The 23,076-nt window shown below is 38.5% G+C and overlaps 1 long non-coding RNA gene across 1 annotated transcript; it reads left to right on the top strand.

Moving 5' to 3' along the window:
* The first annotated feature begins 1,078 nt into the window (after positions 1 to 1,078).
* Positions 1,079 to 21,436, top strand: LOC128592183 (uncharacterized). The gene is made up of 5 exons (XR_008381794.1): positions 1,079 to 1,441; positions 14,676 to 14,791; positions 15,978 to 16,257; positions 19,946 to 20,006; positions 20,249 to 21,436. It is a non-coding gene; the product is annotated as an uncharacterized LOC128592183 (long non-coding RNA).
* The last annotated feature ends 1,640 nt before the right edge of the window (positions 21,437 to 23,076 follow it).

Raw genomic sequence — 23,076 nt, 5'->3', positions numbered from 1 at the left:
TTTCCATTATTCCAGAAAGTTCTACTGGGTAGTAGTATCCCAGCACACATGCATTCATTCTTGGACATCTACCAGATGGTAGTCATTTTCCTGATGAAACTAAGACACAGTCCCTGCCTCCATGGGCATTCAGCCAAGTGGAGAAGCAGATTATAAATCAGACAAGCAGAGGATGTGGTGACATCTGCAAAGGATAAGGGTGGGGCTGCCATGACAGGCAGTAGGAGAGAAAAGCTGCTTTGATGGGGCCATGGAGAAAGGCCCTTCTGAGGAGCTAACATTGAAGCTAAAATCTGATGTATGAGGAGGAGCCAGGCCTATAAATGCCAAAAACAGAAAAAATGATGTTTTAGGCACAGGGAACAGCATGAGCAAAGCTCCAGAGGTGATCAAGAGCTAGGCTTTTTCATGGCTGCCCCTCGTGCACAGAACTCTGGGGATGGCAGGAGAGATCGACATTCCTGTCCCCAGTCACGACTGCGCCACCTTCACCGGGATGCTCTCCCTTCCTTGTGTCTGGGCTTTCTTCCAATTCATATTATAACATTTTCTTGACTGTGACAGTAAGCCTGTTCCCCCTGGCCTCCGAAGGAAGCTGGGAGAAGCTGAAAAGAGCTCATTTAGCTTTTATGAAAGGAACTTATGTCTTGGGGACTTGACATGCTCGATCTGATTGTGGCTAATAATAACCTGTGGAGGCTTCTCTGTGCTCCTATTCGTTACTGTCTTTATCTGCAAAATGTGTTCCCATTCCAGGCCTTACTGAGGACTCTCTGGGAAGGTGGGCATTTGTTCCTGAATTGTTTTCTGATCTCTGAGCAGAGCTTTGAGTACCCGAGGTGGCTGAATCCGTCTCCTTGGTTCAGAGCATTAGGACATTTGAAGCTAGGAGGAGCTCACATCTCCTGACAGGCTGTCTTCCAGAATTCACAGAGGCCCCAGCATGTGCAGCAGGACCCAGCTGACGCTGACACTGGGTAATGGCCTATGATTAGAACTCTGTAATCTCCAGAAATTGTGAAATAGCTCCTGGTGCCATTTAGCAAAATCCCTACTGCAGCCATCTCCTGTAGAACCACAACAGTGATCCTTGAGACATGGGACTTGGGCAAGTCAACTTTTTTTTTTCTCTTCAATAAGAACATTCTAAGAACTAGGGCTTCCACTGGGATTTCCTGAAGATAATGTGTGGTGGTGAAGTTAATGATGTATTAAAACTGCTACATAAAAATGTCACAACTTTGAAGACAGTGCAAACAGGAAGATCTTCAGAGAAAGGTCACCAGTTATCAGAAAACTTATCTGGAAATGAAGCCCCAACTAAGCAAGAAATTAGTCTGCTGAGGATTACATAAAAATTATTCTTTCTCATTGTTCTTTTTGACATCTGAGATGCATAATTTGAATCTAACAAAAAAGCATGCAAAGGCAGAGTATCATTGTGAGTAATTGATGAATCTCACTGCCTTCTGTATTATGTCTCTAATAGACAAATATGCCACTTGTGTTTAGGTATACTCTGTTGTCTATATCAAATATGATTCTCAATGGGAGAGAGTTAATCAAATAACCCTCTGAAATACTGTTTTATGATAATGAAAACAAATGTTATTTCAAGAAATGATTATATACTTCTTAAATTAATATTAAAAAATCAGCCACAAAAATTCTTTCCTCTGTGCTTGGGTTGACAGCACTGTGGGTGAGATGAGGGCTCAGTCTGAAGAGGCTCTAGTCATTTTACAAGCAGGTGCCGATTGAGGGGTCTTCAGGGCAGAATTATCTTACAAATTCTTAAGATGCTTCATTAATAGAATACAAGGCAGGCAGGTATAGAAAGAAATGGCGCTGTAGAGGGGTTTTACTTCTCTAGTATCTTTTTTTAGAATGAGGAAGAAATGATGGCAGGGAAGGCCACTCAAAACAATTTGTTGGGATTTGGTATTTTTATAAGGAAAGTTTGTGACTCTGTGTGTGTGTGTGTAACAGGGGTGTCCGTTAGCTGAGAACCACAGGGTGAGAAGAAAACAGGGCTTCAGTTATTTAACAACTGAGATATGGCCCTCAAGTAAAGTGAATTCTGTGTGACCAGTTGCTTTCCAATATTTTTTCCTTCAATTTGACTGACTTTTTTATAGGAGTGAGTTGTATCATTGTTGCCTTTATAACCAGATGCTTGTGTAGTTCAAATTTGTAGTGATATATTCAACATGTATATTTATTTTGCAGATATGTGAGAAAAGTCCACATTTATGAGATGAATGTCATGAAAGTATCTCACAGAAGTTTGTTCTTATTCTGAATAGACTAGGGAATTTTTCTTCCTAGGTAATATACAATTAAAATGTGTTGAGTGACATTGTCTTCATCATGAGTCAATTTTATTTTTTAGGAGCAAGGTGTCTTCTCAGCATTCATTGAAGTCATATTTTCTTTTTGTATGTAATTAAGTATTTGGATGAAACATGGCCCATAGGAAAGTCTAAAATTATACCATTACTTTTGTTCAGTAGCCAGTAAAACCATCTGGAATTATTAATAGCTTTTTAGGTTCTATGACTTTTCATAAAAACATTAGTGTTTCCATTCTCTTTTTACTACTCTATATGCAATTCTGGCAACATTTTAGTTTTAAAACATTATCCTATAGAAATTTGAAAAGAATTTATATTTTCTGCATATTCAAGTATGAAGTCTTGAAGAATTACATGACAAAATTTTTGTTCACCTTCTTTTTCCTTTATTCTCAAACGTAGCTATTTAGAATAACTTACTCAGAACATGGCAATAGCATCAACTTTAAACTTTCTACCAAAATTGCTTTCCTTATTAAATGCATCCCCAAAAGTTAATATAAAATTGGTTCACACAGTAAGTGAATCAGATTACATATGAAGCCCAGATTAGGAATCTCTTTGCAGTTACACTTGAACTGTTCAAGGAAAAGATGTACTTGTTGGTCTTTTATGAGTAGGTCCAGTTGCTCTTCCTAGAACTACCAGAAAGAAGAAACACATTTTGAAAAGATGAAAAAAAATATGTTCTCCGAAAATTCATATATTGACATCCTAGCCCCCAGTAACTTGGAATGTGACCTGATTTGGATATTGGATCATTGTAGATGTGGTTGATTAAACTGAGGTCATGATGGAGTAGGGTGTGCCCAATCCAATATGATGGGCATCTTTGTAAGAAGAGAAAATTTGGACACAGACATGCATGCATAGAGACCACCATGTGAAGATAAAAGTTGAGATCAGGGTGATGCTTCTGTAATTTAAGGAACACCCACAATGGCCAGCACACCACCAGAAACTAGAGGAGAGGCACAGAACAGATTCTCTTCACAGCCTTGGAAGGAACCAACCCTGCTCACACCCTGATCACAGACTTGTAGCCTCCAAATCTGTGGAACAATAAATTTCAGTTATTTAAGCCACCTGTGTGGTACTGGTTACAGCATCCCTGGTAAACTACTTGTGAATGAAAAAGCACAAAATAATTGAGTCACCATGGCCTTTCACCATTTTCACATGGTAGTGGCATGTTACCAGGCTAGAAAATGAATACTTACCAACAAACCAGGTGTGCAGTATTTGACTATTTACCCAACGCGACCATAAAAAAGCAGAGTTATTAAAGGATCTGCAATCACTGGGTAATTCAGCTCTTGACACTGATAGATGGAACTTGGCTTTTCCTCTCTGCCAAAGCTGCTGACTGGATAAATGTTTTATTCATGAGGCCCAGGACAGGAAGGGATGCCAAAGGCTTAAGAATATTATAAGAATCTCTTTGAGATGTCAGGCAAGTTATCAGGAGGTGTTAAGCAAGGAAGCTTAGGTGCTACATCAACCCACTTGTACAATAAACCCCATGCATGCAAAGGCTAGAAGTGGTGACCATGGTCTTGGGAAGCCACTCTGTTTTCTATGTTCACATTGTATTTTGTATTCACTTGTAGCCTGAGGCACAGCTCAGACAGCAGGGATTCCTACTATGGTTTGAGGGTCTTTCTGTCTCACACAGACCCCAAGCTAAACCAATTTGGAGGATAGTCATAGCCCTTGAACTTGTACTGGCCTATGGATTGAAATTCACGATCATAACCCTGCATTGGCAACTGCCTTCACTGAGGGAGTCATTTAAATGACAGCATGTGGCTTTAGTTCAACATCTCAGGAGGCCCATTAGCTACAAATTTTCATTACCTATTAACAAAATGGTATTCCAAATTATTTAGTACAACAGATTATTTTCTGCTGCAAGGAGAGAGAGGACCATTTAAGCATGGACAAAGTTGCCAATGTTATTCAGTTTTTCTATACATCCTTCGTATTAACCTGGATGGAAGTGGAAGACATTATTCTTAGTAAAACATTACAAGAATGGAGAAGCCTGAATCCTATGTACTCAATTTTGATATGAGGACAATTAATGACAATTAAGGTTATGGGGGGAAAAGCAGAAAGAGGGACGAAGGGAGGGGGTGGGGCCTTGGTGTGTGTCACACTTTATGGGGGCAAGACATGATTGCAAGAGGGACTTTACCTAACAATTGCAATCAGTGTAACCTGGCTTATTGTATCCTCAATGAATCCCCAACAATAAAAAAATAAAAGTCTTTTATATAATAGAGGCTTCTAATAAAGAATGTTTGTACAGATTCAGGCAGTCATAATGAAGGAAATTCTAAGTATGTGTAATGAATTATAATGAAAATGCCCCTTGACCTCTAACTCTCTATAATAGCCAGAGGATTTTAATATTTCATAATCTGTATAAACTTTTAATAGGCTCAGTGAGCAGGGCGCCGGCCCCATATACTGAGGGTGGCAGGTTCAAACCCGGCCCCGGCCAAACTGCAACAAAAAAATAGCCGGGCGTTGTGGCAGGCTCCTGTAGTCCCAGCTGCTCAGGAGGCTGAGGCAGAATTGCCTAAGCCCAGGAGTTGGAGGTTGCTGTGAGCTGTGTGACACCACGGCACTCTACTGAGGGCGAAAATGTGAAACTGTCTCTACAAAATAAATAAATAAATAAATAAACTTTTAAAAATTGCTTGGAATGACATAAAACAATCAACAATAAAGTGTGGCTGGGGCAAAGTTGTCAATCTAAGCATTTTGTTTTTAATTGCTAAGGAAATATGCATCTAATTTCAAATGAGTCTTACCAAGTTTTTGTAATTCTATTAAAAATGTACTGAAAAAAAAAAGAAAAAATATATACTGAGTTAAACTGTAAAATTCATCAGTGGATGAAAAACAGACAACTTTTAGGTATAGATTGCCCTTTATGTTTGGGGAGCTTCCGTATTAAAGACTCTCAGAACTTTCCTTTGGGTTTCGGTTAGGAAAAAAAAAAAAAATCAAAGAGCAAAACCTGACAGCAACAGCCACTCTGAGACATGCTGTCAAGATGAGTCAAAATACGCCACTATATCCTCCCCTTTCTATCTGTCAAAGCCATTGATTATTTTCAATAAAGAAAGCCAGTGACAGTTGCTAGGATTGTAGAATTCAGCATATGAACTAGGTGATGCCTGTCATTCTCCTCTAAACAGACAAGAAAAAATTTACTCATATACCCAAAGCATATTTTTGGGACCAGATTTACATACAGTTTCATAAAGAGTAAAAATAAAGGGCAGAAAAATGCAATATCTATTAGACCTAGAGACCCTTTTCTCAAGCTTATTTGGGATTTTTCATGAAACTGTTTATTGTATGCCTTCTTCCTATAAAACAACAATAAATTAAAACACTGCTTATACTTTTTCTTACTATTTTGTTAGGTGAGAGGTATTTGGGTGCCCTGGAGTTTTCAATAATCAGTGAATTCCATGACCCCTCCTTGCAGGTACAGTTGGCCAGTCACTGTTGCTCATGGGAGTCATTAAAGGTTTGGGCTGTATGGGAACAGTAAAGTGGCTTGCATATTTTATGGCCATAAATTCCCTGGCCACCTGGTATCCCAGAAGAAGAGTAGAACCCACAGTAGAGATTCACTAGAGCCGCCAAGAATGATTGACATGGAGGAAATTTGCAGCAGCAGCAGTACCCCCATTTTCATGGGCAGCAGGGATGTGGCCCAGAATCCAGGGGCAGTGACATGACACAGGGGTACAGGCCAGAGGTTTAAGGGAAGCATGCTCTTGCCAGGGCTTCTTAAGGCATAATGTGAGTCCAGAGTTCACCTGCCAGGCTTCCTTTTGCTTGCCGCCTAGTTCTTTGGGCCTTCCTTGTGATTCCATGAGCTCCCTAACACCCTTTCAATACATTCCAATTTCGCTTCTATCAGCCCTAGTTTTTTTTTTTTGTTTGTTTGTTTGTTTGTTTGTTTTGTTCGTGCAACTAAGAAACCTGACTGATGAAATATGACTTCATTTTGCTTGCAAAACCTCAGAGGGCTCAAAACGTGCTCAGGTTAGAGCAAAGCTGTTAACTGGAACCTATTACATTAATATAAGATAGTATTTGGTTGTTTTTCTCTGTGTCAAGGTCTATCATCTCAATGTGCTCAGTCAATACTGGAGAAAAATAAAAGGAGACTATTTGCTGTAATACCAAATTAATAGTAATAGCAGCAGAAGTAGAAAACATTTGAGATTTTAGCTGTGCCAGGCATTGTGCTAAAAGCTTATATAGATTTTTTAATGTAATTGTTTCAACCATCCTAAGCCAAAATATTATTATTATTTTATTCATGCAGAAACGGAGGCACAGACAGGTTGTATGACTTGCTGAGTGGCACAGAGCTCAGAATTGGCGAAACAGATTTGAATCAAAGACTGTCTGATTCAGAACTTGTGATCCTAACCTTGTGTACACTTAATTGTCCTACTTCTGATATTTAAAAAGCGATACAATTTCAAAATAGTTCTACTAAGTCTTTAAGAATAAGCCTACATGTTATTTTTCCTGAATTATGTATAAGACAATCCCCAAAACAAGTCATCACTTTCAAACATGAGTTTGAAAAAAGACACGTTTGGTTTGTTGTTTATTTAATGATTAAAAAAAGGGAATCACCTTTGGGAAGCTGAGTGGGTGTAGGGTTGGAGAAATGGGGTGTGGTTTACAGTTGTTAAATGCTCAGGTTAACAGTTTATATTAGCTGTCATTATCTGAAGTTTTCTCTGCAGCCAGCCAGAGCCATACTCTGAATAATATGTTTTTCCTTTTCTTCTTCTTTCTAAAAATTTCTCCGCCTCTATAATCACATGAATTTTTTTTTTTTTTTGAGACAGGGTCTCACAATAATTTGTTTATATGAGACCAATTTGTTGGTTTTGGGGGAAAAAAAGACACTGGAGATATTTGCCTGGTGCACTCTGCTGCAGTATGACTTGCAGAACCCAGGGTCTCAATTCTGCCATTAGACACCTGCACAAGCAGCCACATTTTCAGGGCACATTTTTAATGTCTTGAAATTCATTATAATAATCCCTGGTTAAGAAAATAATTTAAAGCTCTTCAGAAGAAAAAATGTACAGGATTAACAGTTCTTAAATCACGCATAAATATTTTGAAACACTGGTTGGCCTCCGATGGGCATTTTCAAAGAATCACCTAATGACTGCTATTTGGTTTACTTATAAAATGTTAAATCTTTCATAAATTCAAAACATAGAACCCTTGAAGGTTATCCTCAAACTAAATAAACACTTTTTCTAAAAGTTCTCTTAAAGGATTAAGAAACAAATCTGTTACAGAAATGTCACGAAAACTCTCCTGGGGAATAAACCAGTTTATAATCTAACAAAGATTAAATGCAAAATACACTTATTTCTGAAATATATGGTACACATATATTGAAATGTACAACCTTACATATAATATGTAAAACTATATATTACGTATGAAAATGAAATGCATCTATACACACGCTTAATATGTGTAAATTAATCATAAAATAATCATGAAGTTAAAAATTGATACAATTATAGTAGATTCTAACTGGTTTGCACCCTTGTTTATTGCTTTTCTCTTGCTATAACTAATAATTCTGCTTGCTCTTGGATCACATTACACTGTTAAATCTTTTGATAATTTGAGAAAAGTATTGCTTCCAGCTGTTGCTACAAAACAAACCAAAGAGACCTCCTAAACTGGTACGAAAGCTATCGAACCTGCTCTGTTCATTAGAATTCCCTTTTCTGTCCTTTCATTTGCATGTTGTTGTTTTAGATTAAGCAAAAGAAAATCCCTAAAGGGCAAATAGAATGGGGCAATGATCGATGATGATCACTAACGCACAAATGCCAGTTTGTGTGTGTTAACTAAGCTGACTGACTTTTGCCTTCCATGAATGCTATTACTTGTACCTTGTATTTTCTCCTTAGCCTCCATTATTCCTTTCTTCATTGTGCTATGGAAATTAAAAAAGCTTTCTGCATTACTTTTTCCTGGGAAAAAGGAGGTAAAAATTATCATTGCAACTATTTTAGAGTTAAAGACATCAGGCTAGAAAGAAAAATGTTTAAGCAAACAAAAGAACTAAAACTTAGCACAATAAGACATAACTTTATACAATTTGTTATTCCAGAAATAGTCGATAATGTTTTTTAAAGAAAAAGTCCTCCAAAAAAGTTAGGTAAATACTTGAAAGATCGAGCCATAATGAGTTACTGAGCAGCAGTGAGCTGATTTTGTTGATGCAAACCATAGCCCTCGTCAGAAAAGAAATCATGCACTGGATAGACCATTAGTCTGACTTGATTTTCCTTCATTTATTCATGAAATATTTATTGAATGTCTCTGATATGCTGGGCTTTGTGCTTGACACTTAATGTGTGATAAATGATACAGCCACTTTCCCTGGCCGAATGGAGCTTAAATTTGGTGGGTAAAAGTGATTACAATAAGATGTTCTGAATGTAATAGCAGGGTAAGCAGAGGGTGACCGTCTCAAGGATCTGGAAGGTTTGGGGGCACATGAAATCAGCAGGAAGAAATGTGGATAGGAATCTTGTATAACAGAAAGGATCATGTGCATGGGCTCAGAGGTAAGAGAGACCCCGGGATACCTGAAGATGCAAAGAAATTCCATGCAACTGCAGCTGGTCAGGATTAATAAACTAGACACAGATTGCAGGGCAGTGATAAGAACTGTGGAAATACAGAGTACTTCTGTAAACAAAGGGTTTCGATACCCAGGAAAGAAGGGCAAAAAGAGTGAAATAAAGCCAGGCAGCCAGGCAGCCAAGCTAGAGCCCAAGACCAACCAAGAAACAACATAAATGCTAATGACCAGATACTTCAAGTGAGGCAGATGAGCTACACATCAAGAAGACAGATGTACTGTCATGGACAGAAGAAGGCCAGCAGTGATGGACAGTATTTTAGAAAATAGTTGAGGAGTTTTCAAGCAGTATTTATTCAGAAGTAGATCTCAACAGCCTGACATGGTGGATGATGATGAACATTGAAAAAGTATATTATTTTGAAGATGAATGGAGGTTGAGTGTGGGTAAAATATGACTTTCTTTTTGGAGGAAATTATGTAGGTTTTATAGAGTGTCTTTTGTCAATTCTTCAACAGTTTCTACTCCAGAAAAATTTGGGGGTCATGGTTAGGTACACATTATTGTCTCTTAAGCATTAATAATGGCTACTTATGTTTAGAGAGAGAAGTTCTTTTAAAAAAGTAAATGGAATATTTTAATGATACAAAAGAGTATGGTAGATTATTAATACATAGCAAACACCCATGTGCCTACCAGAAGCTTCATCACACATGATTTCTACCAAATTTGCAGAAGATATTTTTAAGAAATAAACATTACAGATAAGTTAAATTTCCATATACACCACTCTCTCCAATTCTATTCCCCTTCCTCTTTCCAGAGAGAACAATTACCCTGAATTTAATGTTAATCAATTCTATATATGCAGATTTTTTATAATTTTATACTTAAGGAATATAATGAGTTGGCATTTCTTAACTGCATACAAATGGCATTGTCCTATATATGCATCATTCTGTATGCTTTTTGTCAGTGTTATGTTTTTGAGATTTATCCATGTTGACACAGGAAGCTCTAGTAATCTAGCTGATACTTTAAAATTACTGAATAGTATTACATTCTTTCAGTATACTGTATTTTAATGACACTTTCTTCAGATGATCAATACATTGTTTTTACAAACTTTTACTTTCACAAAGAATGCTGCAATGAGTTAATTACTTATGAAAGTGAGACGGTGCATAGGCAGGGTACGTGTGTGGGTATGGCATTGGAAGTGCTGGATCACAGGAAACACTCATGTCCAATTTTACTAAAGTTTTACTGCTCTCCAAAGTGGCCTTATCAGTTACACTCCCAGCAACTATGTACACACTTTATATTGCTCCGTATCTTTGCCAGCATATAGTATCGCCATCTAAATTTTTGCCAATCTAATGAGTGCGAAATGATCTATCAGTCAGAGTCTAGCCAGGAACAATCTAAGATAGCAGTTCTCAACCTGTGGGTGGCGACCCCTTTGGACTGTATTAAAGGTTCGTGGCATTAGGAAGGTTGAGAATCACTGATCTAAGTCTTTTCACAGAGGACATTTAATACAGGTAATTGACTTGACAGATGATGGAATAGCCAAGAAGCCAAACTGGACTGGGAAGCAACAACCACAGTACTATCCACCACAGGAGGCCACCGTCAAGCCTAGGGTTTTCAGACCGGGCAAGTGGAGAGTGGTGGTAAGACAGCTCTGAACCTGGGGCCACCAGATTGAAACTAACACCCAGGAGGATGGGTGAGAAGTGAGGGGGGAAGAGCTGGAAACAGAGTCTCCGAGGCTTGCAGAGACTGCCAGAGATCCTGCCAGAAGCAAAATGAAACGGGAGAAATGCCTGGCGTCTCCAGCTTCCCGTCCTTCAGTCTCCCTGTGCCTTCCACTGGCTAAACTCACCTGGAAGCCTGAAGGAGTTCCGTGTGATATAAAGAAGAGCAGGAGAGGAGAGGAGCATGGATCTGACAGCGCACAGTTGACAGGAACAAACAGTTGTGCACGTGGTTTTCCTTCACACGTCTCTGATTCACACAGAACATTTTCTCATATGTTTATTGGTCATTTTGTTCCCTTTCCTATGAATTGTCTATCTGATTTTGTCCACGTTCTTCCTATTGGTTACTTATTTCTACTTTACTTTAGGGATTCTTTATGTACCCCGGACGTTAATCTTTGTCAGTAGTATATAGGCTAATGTTATTCATAGTCGGTGACTAATTTTCCACTTTCTTTATGGTATAGAAGTTTTAAAAACCTAATAAACAAATGAGTTCTTAACTCTTAAGGTTAACATTTGTGTTTTGATCAGAGAGCTCCTCCCCTATCCTAGGTCATGGTCCTCTATGTTCTCTTTCTAAAATTCTAGTTCCTCTCTTTATGTTCAGGCTTTAATGCACTGGGATTGGGGGAAGTTAGTTTGCTTATAGTGTAATATTAAAAATATCTTCCTGTGAGATAACCACTTATCTCAGATGATTTTTAATACTTCTTTTTACTGTTACCATGGTCATAGATTCAATTTCCATGCATGTAACGGTTCCTTCTTGTTTGAATCCATTTCAGCGGTGTGTCATTGTCTCATTTACATCTATGAACAGCACACTATCTTAATATTGCTTTAAAATAAAACCTGATTTTTAGGAACACTAATCACCTCACTTTGTTTTATTTCAAACTTGACTAGGCTATTCCAGATTTGTCAGTGCTTTGTATAAATACTAAAATAATTTTATCAAGTTCCACAATAAACTTCTTAAGTTTTAATTTATGTTCTGCTGAATATATACATGAATATAAGAAAGGCTGTCATTTTTATAATTTTATCTTACCATTTATTGACATGGTATATACAAGGTCTGACAGCTAAGTTTGCAAACTTGCCACGATGCGCTTTCATTGACAGCACTGTACAGGCAACTCAGTAAGATTTCATAACCTTGGTAGATCAGCGTCTCACAGTTGTGCTCCTGTGGACGTATGGTAGTGTCTTGTTGAGTGGTGTTCATTATTTTTGCATGAAATCATGAGAATGTCTGAGCTTGAATTAGAGCAATGAACACATTTCTTGTTAAACTTGATGAGAGTTGAAGTGAAATCAGGGACATGTTAGTTCAAGTTTATGGCATTACACCATGAAGAAAACGCCAGTGTACAAATGAATTAAATGCTTTTTCTGAGGAGAGAAAAGGCAACCCTGATGAAGAGATGTCAGGGAAGCCAGTAATGAGCAGAGTTAAAGAAAATATTGCAATTTTGCCTTGAAATCATTGGCTGACAAGTGAGAATCAGAGCAGACCAAGTAAACATCCACAGGGCAACCAGAAAATCTTGACTGAAAATGTCGGCCAAGAACTCATGGCTCTTGCATTACAACAACACACCAGCTCACGTGACACTGTCTTTGAGGGAGTTTGCACCAGTAAACAAATAACTGTGTTGGAACACCCTCCCTACACACTTGATCTGGCCCCCAATGACTTTTCTTACCTGAAGATAAAGGAAATACTAAAAGGAAGACATTTTTATGATATTCAAAACATCAAGGGTAATATGCCGACAGCTTTGATGGCCATTCTAGAAAAAGAGTTCCAAAATTGCTTTGAAGAGTGGACTAGGTGCTGGTGTCAGTGCATAGCTTCCCAAGGGAGTACTCTGAAGGTGACTGTAGTAATAATGAGCAATGAAATATGTAGCACTTTTTCTAGGACAAGTTTGTGGATTTAATTGTCAAACTTTGTATGTCTCTTCTATTATTTAAGTCATCTTTTATATATTCTTTCATTCTTACAGAAAATATTTAATATATATTTTCTAATTACTTCCATAAAATTATTACATATTCTGATTATTTTCTTCTTGACATGTTATAGTATGAATTGTCATTCAAATTGCATTTTTAATTAGTTGCTTCTAGGGCAAGAGAAGGTAGAAAATTCTTATGTATTCACTTTATATACAGAAAACTTGCCAAACCATTTTATTTGTTCTAACTTTGTCTATAGGTTCTTTTGGATTTTCATGAAGACAAAATCATACCATATGTGAAATATAGTCAAGTTATTCTTCCTTCCTGACTCTCATGCCTTTTGCTTATTTTTTGTGTCTGACCACATTGGCCTGAATCTATGAACAGACGTTGTGACAGTTGCTTGTTTTTACCTTTAAAAGGTATTCTAATGTTTTTTCCTTAGCTATGCTTTTTGTTTTAGGATTTTTGCTGATTTCTCTTTTCAGGTTAAGAAAGATCACTTTTCTTCTTTGTTTGCTAAAGTATTTAAAAAATTAAACAATAGGTGTTAATTGTATGAGATTCTTTTTCTGCATCTATCGAGATGATCCAATAGCCTTTCTGAAACAGTTTTTTGAAGACTAATGCTCTTCCTGAGTAAAATTTGAACTTGAAATATGAAAAAAATCAATGATGTGCCTATGGATATAGATATAAAATCACTTTTCAGAAGGATGACAAGACTACGTATAAAAATGATTATAGGTGGTATTTTTGGAGAGAAAAAGAGAAAGAAATTGAAGGAAGGTGGGTAGACAGAGGAGTAGTGATGATAGAAAAAGAGGAGTTAATTTTATCTGTAATGTTCTAATACTTCTTTTAAAGGGGAACATTTTCACCTTTATTGACCTCAATAACTGTTATTTAACCTCAATAATTGTTTTAACATGGTATGTACAGAAGCTAGTGTATTGAATTAATGATATATCTTAAGTCATAGGAATATGGGTTAATGCTACTCTTTTCTTTGTACTTTTCTATAATTTTTTAACTTCCAAAAACAACCCAAAATTCCAGTAATAAAATATTATTGATCTTAGCGACAAATGGTTTAAATAGTTTAAGTCTAAGTTTTCAAAATTTTAAATTTGGAGTCATGAAGTTGATAGCATAAACTTTGTTTCTTCATGCATATGATCATTCAATTAAAAACTCATACATTTAAGTACCTTAACTGAGTATGGATTGGGCAAGATAATTGCACAGACCCATCACCCAATAGTATGGATGGAAAATACAGACAGCCTTTTCAAAGAAGCATGAAACCAACATGTGAATTTAAAGTGAAATATTGCTATCACCTATAGACCAAGAGTAATGATGTTTCTTAGCTAAGGGCAATCATATTTTTAGAAACCAATTCCTATTACCTTTATATTATTAAACAGTATATTGTATTTATCTGTAGGAAGGTATCTTTCCCTCTAATTTTCATGCTTTTCCCTGTTTGGTACCCAGGAATTTGAAAATCAAGCTTTTACCTCATGTATTCAGTAAGAGTAAAATGTCCCAGCATAAAGACATGAGCACCCAGTACTGGGTTGTCCAACTGGCAGAAGGAGTGACAGTTGGAGTAACATGGGCTTGGGTGTGTGTGCATGTATACATATATTTTTAAACTTGATATTTCACATGAAAAGGATAAAAATAATAATAATACTCAGAAAAATTTTAGTTGGACTAATGTTTACTTAATGCTCTGGCATTGATTTAATTTGGAAATACATGGCGGGCGGGATTGTATGGGGGAGAAAATAAATCCCAAAGACGTAATGCTGTGGGCAGCTACACATTTAAATTGGCTGTCTGACACCTCCTCCTTAATGAGGAAAAGAAAAGGAGCTTTGTGACACATTTTTTTATATTTTTGACAGATGACTCCAGCAGACATATATAAACTGAAGACTAGGTGGAGCATAACTAAGGAGGTATATGTGTAAAATATGTACTTAATCTTGAACAAAGGAAAAAAAAATCAGATAGTCTCTGAGTATCAAATAGCTTCAAAAAAAAAAATTTCCAAATGGGTAAAAGAAAATTATCTTACAAAGGAGGACAAAAAACAAAACAAAACAAAACAAAAACCCAAAGGATGGGCCCAAGGTGCCTGGGGGTCTGGTGGGGCACATCTGTGGGTGTGAAAAGACACCACTAGGCAGAGAGAAGAGATGGTTAGGAGCAAGAAGAAGGCACTGTGGTGTCCTCTCTCACCTGACAACCACACTGATGTCCCTGAACTTGTTCATCATTCTACAAACCTCCTCCATTAACAGAGTTTCCCAACACCAATCTCCATCCTGACATGGTTAGAATAAGTCCACGGGAAAGAGAGTCAAAGACTGGACTCTTAGTAACTTGTAATGCCACTCTTATATCTAAGGATGATGAGAAATTAGACTTTATTTTTGTTAATAATATTCATGGAACCAGGAGATACATTTTTCACACTTTGTCAAGTTATTTGAAGTTACAAAGAGAAATGAATTGGAAATGGTTAGGCTTTTGTAATGTTGGGAAAGATGTTTTATTGAAACAATGATTCTGAAGAAATTGAAGGTTCAAATTTGTCTTAAGTTTGGCTCTCAGGATCATCATTGTATTAAATATTAAAATAATAGTATAGTATTCTTCAAATGCCAGCACTAATTACCTATGTGATTTCATAAAGGTGTATACATGAACAAAGCCAGTGAGTAAGGATTAGACTTCAGAGCCTGATTTGAACTCAAGCTCCACAATCTTTCTGAGGGACTTTGCTCAAGTTTCTTAACTACCCTAAGCCTCAGTTTCCTCATCTCTTAAACAAGGTAATGATCCATCCCTTATAAGTTTTCTATGAAGAATAAAAGATGCAGTGTAGTAAAACGTAGTAGTGCCTTATACAGTACAAAGCATGGTAAGTGGTGACAGAGGTGCAGCTGTGGAGATTATTAGACATTGAATTTATCAAAAGTGTATTTTGTGATTGTGTAGCAATGGAACTGTAATCATTTGTATGTAACAAAACCAAACTTTACTGGCTTAACCAAATGGTGCTGTATTTTTCTCATGTCCTGAGGGAAGCAGCCAAGGGCTTATATGATTGAATAAATCCTGAAGCACCCAAGCCCCCCTGTTCTGGCACCCTTAGCAAATAACCCTTACCTCCATAGTCACAGTATTTTCTTGCCCTTAAGGAATCATACCCATATCCAGTGAAAAGAAAAGGAAAAGGCACTTGGCAGAATACTGGGAAAGCAGAGTCCTTTTCATCAGGAAAACGAAGCTTTTCTAGAAGCTCTAGCTTTTCCAGAAGCACCTCCTCTTATGCCTCATTGATCATAATTCAGTTGCATGAGCAGTCTTCCCTCAGGGGAAACTGGTAAACTGTCTTTTTCAAATAGTGCTGCCTCAGGATGGAGTTCAAGATGGCATACTAGAGACATCTCCTCACCAGCCTCTCTTGGGAAGATCCAGGTGAGGGGACTCTAGCCACTTCTTACTGGATTGTCCTGCCCAGAAAGATCATTGCCAGGGCCAGGGCACAGTGAGACAGTATAATAGTGCTGCCTCAGTAAAGCTGTGTTTCTTGCAGGAAGGAAAAAAAGGAGGATAGACACCAAATAGACAACCATCATACTCTAACATAGTCTGGAATTAAGGATTACTTGCTACCTGGCCTTCCAAGCACCAAAGGCCTTAGGCATGAGTTGGGGGTTGGGAAGGGAGGGTGGAGAGAGAGAGAGAGAGAGAGAACATTTATATATGGCCTGATTTAATAAAGGTCCTATATGGTGGTGGTGTGGCAACATTCATTATCTCTTTTAGGGGAAAGCAATATGAAATACTAGGCAAAAATTTTTAGTTGTTCCAAAATACACTTATCACTTGAGCAATGCAGGATGTAGGGAAGCCAACCCTTAGGCCAGAGGTTCTCAACCTGTGGGTCAAGACCCCTTTTAACAATGAAAATACATTGCGGCATTAGGAAGGTTGAGAACCACTGCCCTAGGTACTTGAAAGTCCACATATAACTTTTGACTCTTCCCAAACTTAACTACTAATAGCCTACTGCTGAACATATTTTGTATGTCATATACATTATATACTGTATTCTAATGAAAAAGTCAGCTAGAGAAAAGAAAATATTATTAAGAAAATTATGAGAAAGAGAAAATGTATTTATTATTCATTAAGTGGAAGTGGATCACCACATCTTCATCCTTTTCCTCTTCATGTTGAGTGGGTGGGGAGGAGGAAGGTGGGAGTGGTCTTGCCATGTCAGGGCTGACAGAGGCAGAAGAAAATCTATGTATAAGTGGACTTGTGTGGTTCACACCCATGTTGTCCAAGGGTCAACTGTATCTTTCTGTCATAGAGGGCAGCATGGTGTATTGATAAAGAGTAAGTCTCGGAAGTCAAGCAGTCATGAGTTTGAATTCTGACCGTCTCTATTTAAATGTGTGATCTTGGCAAGTGGTTTACTCTCTCTAGAATGTAAACTTCTATGAGAGCAGAGCTTTGCTTTGTACCCATTATATCCCTGTCCACTAGGAGAGATCTTACCTGGAGTAGATGATTCAATCTTAGGTGAATACTGAATGGATGAATAAATCATCTCTGAACTCTGGGTTTCTTAGCAGAAAAAGGAATTAATAGAGGCCTATCTTTAGAAGTCATGATGAGGATGAAATGAGAAAAAGTATGTTTTCCAGAACTCTTCATGACTCCATTGTTACAGAAGTACAGTTTCATTTGAAGCCCCCGCATGGCTCCTTGAACCTGAGAGGCCCTGAAGGGCCTTCTCTGAGGATCTCTCCAGCCAGCTAACATGTCCAACTTTGTTTGCTCTTTAGATGCGTTGCACTATTATGGTAACATCTAAGTTTACAGCTAATATATTCAAAGCAAATATCTGTGTGGTGGGTTCCAAATGTATTAGATGCAATGATGAAGGCACGTGTGCATGTTTGTACTCACACACATGCATACAGTGGTGGCTTTATTCGGGGTAAAAGTTTGCTGAGTTTGTTAATATCAGTGATTTCAGATCAGGCTTGTTGCTAATTAAGGGTTAGCACGCTACATTAGCAGTAAATTAATGCTTATTTCTGTGCTAGTATCCTAGAAAGGCAGGAAAATTAGCTAAATCACATTCAGGTAGTAGCATTTATCACAGCCGAGAAGAATGGTGTCTAAAAGGAGTTTCTGTGGAACTCTGAGTGTGAGGGACACTCATAAAACCAGAAACCCTGATGTCCTTTTTTAGTTATTGTTGTAGACGACTCTTCACAAAATGAAGAAAGGAAATGTCCCCTCAATAGCATATGCCAAATACATACGACACTTAACAGCAGTTGACATACAGGATTGATGGGAATATTCCAAGTTGAGGCTCAGAGTAGCTTCAAGCTGAGAAAGTGGAAATCAGCAAATTGAAGCACAATGCAAGTGAGTCCTACATTAGCCACCCATCAAAAGCCAGACCACTTTCTAACAATCCTAAGCCACCTCCTGATAACCATTGGTCACCAACTCCTTACTGTTACAGAGTAGGGTTTTCTCTCCCACGCAGAGGTCTGGGTGTATTCTCTGGGGAGGGAAGTACTTGCTTACGTTTTCTAATTTAGATTATTTCTCCACTGACTGTAACCATGTCACCCACACTCATTTAAAATGTGTTCTCCTATGACAAGATACACTTTACCACCACAATACAAAAACAGCTACAATAAGCTTGGACTTAATCTCTTCAGAGAAGACTGATTCATTCCTATATTAAGGATTACACTTTGCAAAGGGCATTCACATAGCTTGTGTCATTATGAAGAGAGATTTGCAACCCCATGGAACACAGGTTGCAGAAAAGCATCAAACTGTGCCTACCCATGCCTCTCAGCTCAGAGGTTCACAAGACCCCGTCTAGCCAACTCACGCTGGGGACTGTAGGTCTCATTGAGTATATTTCTGCTTCGTGTTTCTGCCCCAGCCATTCACCCTGCACCAGCTTATAATGGGAATATTGACTGGCCATTGACCAGGCCTAAGCAGACAGACTTTGCAATAATTATGAATGAAAGATGTCAGTGAGAAAGCATCTCATTCCATATATTTCTACACATAGTCGATACTGGCTTTCGTAAGCGTGACTGAACTCCAAATGGCTTGCAGTCATGAGGGAAGGACCGATTGAATAGCTATTATTTCATTCAATTCCTGCCATGCTTTTTGTGTGAAGGGAAACAGGAATGCAGAAGCATGCACATTTTACACCAGCCTGCTCCTTGCTTGCAGTAGCTGCTGAAAAATATTAGATATTTTCCCCGGGAAGTCAGCTCCTGGGGAGAAGCTATAGTTTGCAAGTAGAAAACCATGTTAATTTTCAATAAAGATTACAAAAAAAAGAAATATCTACCCAAACTTAATCATTAATGCATTTACTTCCAACAGAAAGATGAATATTTATTTCCCGGAATTTCTTGAATCTTGTTTTAGCAGTAAACTAAGTACATGAGCTAAGAAAATAATACAGTTTCAAATACAGTATTTGGATTTTTGCAAGATCCATGGGTCCAGGCAGAAAGAAAAATGAAGGCTTCTTTCTGATGGCAGTTTCCTGACTACTCTGAAGTCCAATCCACTTTCAAACAGAAGACGTCTCTGCTCTGCTCACATTCTAAATGCCTTTGTGTGTTGAAGCCACATTTTTCTGATTACTGTCCAAATATTCAGAGGCTTTATTATTTGCACATAATTGGTAATAAATGCTCAATTATTTTAACAGATAGTAAAAGCAGTTACCTGGTACCTTTCAAAGCAACATTTTCTAACTACTATAATATCCAGGAGATGCCAGATTGGGAGGGCAGAGTTGGAGAAAGGTAATTCACGCCAGGCAGTTAAAATTGCTCTGTGAACACACAGCTAATATGCAGCAAAACCAGAAATTGACCCCAGAGCCAACACTTTGATTACTATGCTCTATAGCCTCTTCTCTAGCAAAAATAATGGCAGTAAGGTTAGACGATAGGAGTGTCAGCACAGAGGTAACGATGATAGTAGCGACAGTAGCATCAGCCATTGTGTATTGAATCCTTACTACGACTCAGTGATTGAGATATACTACTAAGCAATTCATAGATTATCTATTTTTATTCCCAAACAGTCCCATGAGATGAATGCTATTGTCCTCATTTTACAGAAGAGGAAACTGAAGCTCAGAGAAGGTAAGAGATTTGCTCAGGTGAGAGATACTGGTGACCGAGCTGGGATTTCCACTGGAGAGTCAGACTTTATTGTTTGTGTTGTAAATGCTACTCTTTCCTGCCTCTCTAGAGAAAAAGAGAAGGGAGATATCAGCTCTATTAACATCCTAGAAGGGCTCAATGTTGACCATGGGGATATTTAAACCTGGGAAGGGTAGAAAAATCAGATTTCATGGCAGGTTTGGTTTGGTTTCTCCATTCAGGAAATGAATCCAGGAGCTGCGTAAGCCTATCTGACACGAGGAGCATGGGATGCCTTGGCTCCTCAAGTGGGACCTTGAACCACAGAAATAGAAAGCTCGTGATGTTCTCAAGCACACACTGCCTCCAAGGTCCTGTGCTGGCTTCTACCACTACCTCCTGTGGTGTAACCCTGTGATGTCCTTGAAACACTCCTACTATAGATGAGGTAGAAGAATGTGAAGCCCAGAGATGCCACGTAGCCTTGTTTCCCTGCAGCAGCGAGGCCAGTCTGTCTCCAGAGTGCTGGGAATCAACTCAGAAAGGATGACTCTGTGGTACGACTGCAGCCAAGCCTGTGTCATACCAAGTGCCTCTCCCTGAGCACTTCCAGGGAGAAAACTTCATTTCCCTCCCCCCAGACAATGCAGTCTTTTGGAGTCCTCAGCAGGATTGGTACTGCTTCCTAGAAAGCACATTGGAAACCTGTAGGCCTATTGTTTGTTGTCATTGAAGGCACAGTGTCTTGTACTTAGTAGGTGGGGTTTGTGGAGGAGGGTGTTAAGTGGGACTCTCTAATATCCTAGAGCAGTGGTTCTCAACCTGTGGGTGGCCACCCCTTTGTAACAATGAAAATACATCTGCATATCAAATATTTACATTATGATTCATAACAGTAGCAAAATTACAGTTATGAAGTAGCAACAAAAATAATTTTATTTTGGGGGGGTCACCACAACATGAGGAGCTGTATTAAAGGGTCACGGCATTAGGAGGCATTAGGAAGGTCGAGAACCATTGCCCTACCGAGTCCCATGCTCTGAAATGTCCTTGTTCCTGCAAGACTTCCAGATGTCATTCAGATTTTCTTGCAAGTGCAAACACCGTTTATACTTACCCATGTTTTGAACTTAACTCTTACATACCAAGTATAAAATATTTTCCCCAAGGTTTCCTTATTTTCTTATTTTCTAGGATTGCAGCTACTAGGTAAATGTAAGAAAACTGTACTTCATTATTTGTTTGTTTAGAACTTTACCAAGAGTCTTTTATGGACCTAGCCTGACACTGAAAAACCCATTGCTTGTAGCCATTCAATTCTCATCACGGTGTTTGAGCTGCTGGCACCATGTACCTGTACCAGGGCATTGTCAGTTCCTGAGTTCACGCCAGTGCACCGTGTGTTAATGATGTTTTCTAGTGAAGTCATTTCTAACCACTTGTATAATAAAAGAGACATCCCTCTGTGACAGCTTGCTTTCTTTCACATTATAATTGGGGAAGTATACACAGTATTTGCATTTTATTAAAATTTTGTTTAAGGTTTGCGAAGAGGCATCACAAAATATTTTCCATGGGAGAGTGGTGTTAGTGCACACAGGTTTGCAAACCACTGTCCCTCTTTCTGAGCTCTTCAGTGCACCCTGCTTCTGTTTGCTTCCCTGTGATTCTCACCTTTCCCTTTGTGTTCCTCCCTTTGGGACCACACATCCTCCCAATGGCTTCTGCAGAGCAGCCATTCATGTACTTGTCATCAGCCTTCATGTTCCCAAGTTGCCTCTCTGTCACCCCTCTTAAGTTCTCCCAGGTAGCTGCACACTGGCCTCTCTGAAAGGGACCTTGAGTTTAGCCCTTATGATGTGAGCTGCTATTAATCCTGCCTATGACTGCATTTGATTTTCTGGCTATTACATGTCACAAATATAGAGGTGGCAGTAATTTCTTTCCACAGCCAATATGGGAGGCCTTATATATGGTAGAACCTCTGTACCTCTGTAAGTTGACCACCCAAGGGACTGTAACATACTGGTCAACATACAGAGGTGGTCAACATAAGGAAGTAGGTCCACTGTACTGATACACACATGTGGTGCTTGTGTGGTTTACTAAAATTAGGTCAACTGAAGGAGGTGGTCAATGTCGGAAGGGTCAACTATGGTGGTTCAAGTGTATTTTGAGGAGTCAATATTCTGAAATATGGTAAACTTTCAATATATTTTAACTTGTTATTTATGACAGCTATGTAAAGAGTATGTACAGGTGGTGCATATTCAGTCTATGAAAATTAGGTCAGCTTAAGGAGGCAGTCAATGAAGGGAGATGGTCAACTATGGAGATTCCACTGTATATCAAAAGGGTAAGAGACTGTGGTATAACCTGGAGGTTAGGATTTAGAACTTGAGTCAACAGAGAATAGTAGCAACTCACAAAGACCAAAATGTTTTGATAAATGAAAGTAAGCTTATACTAGTCCATTTTTTTGACAGATGAGACTGTGGTGGTCTACCTATTATGGAGTGGTAAATACATATCCATTTGCATGGACTAGCAATCAGACTCTAGAAGTATGCAAGCTTTTTGCTTGAGAATTCATAACCATCTCTTCCAACCACGACCACATGAGTGTGAATTACCCAAATAGTCTTTTACTAGCATCCCTTCAGGTTTCCCAAAGGCTGCTATGGGATTTGTCTTGGATTTCTATTGCCATATGATAAATTACCACAAACTTAGAGCTAAAATAAGATATATTTACTATCTCACAGTTTATATAGGTGAAGAATCTGTGCATAACTTAGCTGGGGCTTTGGGGTTTCTCATAAAGTATAATCAAGACGTTGGCCAGGGCTGAAATCTCATCAGAAAATTCAACTGTAGAAGAATCAGTTTTCAGGCTCGCTCCATTTCTTGGCGGAACTCAGTATCAGTGACTGACTGAGGGGCTCATTTCCTCACTGGCTGTCCTCCAGGGTCTGCTCTGAGTTCCTTGCCACGTGACCCTCTCCACTGGGCAGCTCACAACACAGCAGCTTGCACCAATAATGGAAACTAGGGAGAGAGTCTGCTAGCA

The sequence above is a fragment of the Nycticebus coucang genome, chromosome 8, assembly GCF_027406575.1.
Source record: "Nycticebus coucang isolate mNycCou1 chromosome 8, mNycCou1.pri, whole genome shotgun sequence".
Lineage (NCBI taxonomy): Eukaryota > Metazoa > Chordata > Mammalia > Primates > Lorisidae > Nycticebus > Nycticebus coucang.
The sequence above is the reverse complement of the archived record's forward strand: the minus strand, read 5'-3'. Positions and strand labels throughout refer to the sequence as shown.